The sequence below is a fragment of the Sorex araneus genome, chromosome 11, assembly GCF_027595985.1.
Source record: "Sorex araneus isolate mSorAra2 chromosome 11, mSorAra2.pri, whole genome shotgun sequence".
Lineage (NCBI taxonomy): Eukaryota > Metazoa > Chordata > Mammalia > Eulipotyphla > Soricidae > Sorex > Sorex araneus.
The window spans coordinates 9,554,319-9,556,232 of record NC_073312.1 but is presented as its reverse complement, the minus strand read 5'-3'; the positions used below and the strand labels follow the sequence as shown (position 1 = coordinate 9,556,232).

The window sequence follows — 1,914 nt, the reverse complement described above, 5'->3', positions numbered from 1 at the left end:
GATCTTTACAAAGCTGATTAGGTTTAGTCATACAGTCCAAACCCATCCCTCCACCAGTCTCTGTTTCCCAGGACCAATGTCCCCAGCTTTCCTCCCATCACCCCTCATCCCTCCACCCCAGTCTGCTCTCTGGCAGGCACTTTTCTTCTCTCTCTCTTTCTCTTTCTCTCTCTCTTTTTTCCCTCTTTCTCTCATAGAACATTTTATATGCTTTTTTGCAATCTGCATATCTTTTTTGAGCAGGATTCTGTTCCCCAAATTTTCTGATGGTGCTGTGTGTTTGTTTTTGAAGAATCCTATTGGTGCTTTATATACCTTGAATATCAACCCTTTACCTGAGGAGTGGTGGGCAAAGATCCTTTTCCAGTCTATGAGTTTTCTGTTCACTCGGACCATTGCTTCTTAGTTTGACATAGTCCCCTTTGTTTGTTTCAGTTTGCTTGGCCAATGGTTTAGATTTCATTGAAGATATCTCTAGCTTAAATGTCATGAGTATTCTTTACGTTTTCCTCAATGAAATTTATGGGTTTAGGTCTAATATCAAGGTCTCTCATCCATTTGATTTGACTTTTGTGCCTGGTGTTAGAAAGGAATCTGAGTTCGATTTTTTAAAATGTGACTGACCATTTTTTCCAGCACCAGTTATTGAATAGGTTCTCCTTGTTCCACTTCATACCTTTTGCTCCTTAGTCAAAGATTAACTGTCTGCATACTTGGGGATTTGTCTTAAAAGACAGATTATGAAAGAGATTCCCCTTTCATAAATCCACCTTAAGAAAATAATTTAGGAATTGGAGATGTAGCTCAGGGGCAGAGCACTTGCCTTCTCGCTTTGCATATGTGAGGAACTTGGGTTCACTCTGAAAAAAGGATAATAATGTAATATGTGAAGGAAAATAATGATCAAGAATGATCATTAAAAGTATCATTTTTTCTAGCAAAATGTTCAGAAAAATAAAAAAAACATAAAACAAATAAATGTTGACTATCATTTACAAACCATTTACAGGATGACATAAAAAAGTTAAAACCTTCCCATTTGACTACCATAATTTCTCCTAAGAATAGATTTTAGTGGCTATGCTGATGGGATAAAGCAAATCGCCATGATCTGAAGAAGGAGGACTTGTGTCCTCCTTCTATATGAAATGACTGAACAGAAAAATGAATAAATAAATAATAAATAAGTTAAAACTGAATCAATAGAGTTTATCCTACTCTGGTATCTGGTAAAATGAGCACAATTAATTTCTATAAAAGGCCACACTTAACCAGGCGCATATAAGCTAGGAAAAAAATATAAACTTTAGCCATTAACTACTAAAGGTGGCAACTAAAGAAACAAAAAAATTATTGTACTATTTCAGGGCAAGCCATAGTCATAGCCAGCTCTAAAGGAGGAGAGCAAATTAGTGAAATGCTCAGATGCCCAACCCATGTTTTTTCACTGGGGAGAAGGCTGTCGGGGTGAACGGGTGACTTGAAGAGCCTAGAATACTTTTTCAAAGAGTATCTCTTAAAATCCTCAGCAATGTTAGTTAGAATGTTGGTGCCAAGAGGCTCTGTGACAACCAAGGAAACAAGCTAGAGTGTTGCTACTCAACAGCATCTCAGAGGAAAGCAGAACCAAGTGGTGCCTGACAAGAGGCTTATTTCACATTGCTAGACTAAGAAAAAAAAAACAGACAGCAGAACCCACACGACTAGGGGAGAACACAGAGTGTCTCAGAGAAGCTGGGAGGGTTCTAAAGGAGAAGTAACCTGATCCACATTATGGAAATAGAACAAACATTCAGATGTTCTTTAAAATAATAGACATGATAGTGAACTAGGGAGATTGAGGTTGAGAGTGAGAGAGCAAGAGTGAGAGAGGTTCAGTCTGGAAGATAACTTAAAGAACAGAACAAACCATTC

At 37.8% G+C, this 1,914-nt stretch overlaps 1 non-coding gene across 1 annotated transcript; it reads left to right on the top strand.

Moving 5' to 3' along the window:
* The first annotated feature begins 1,031 nt into the window (after positions 1-1,031).
* Positions 1,032-1,166, top strand: LOC129399486 (small nucleolar RNA SNORA29). Its single transcript, XR_008627122.1, has one exon. It is a non-coding gene; the product is annotated as a small nucleolar RNA SNORA29 (small nucleolar RNA).
* The last annotated feature ends 748 nt before the right edge of the window (positions 1,167-1,914 follow it).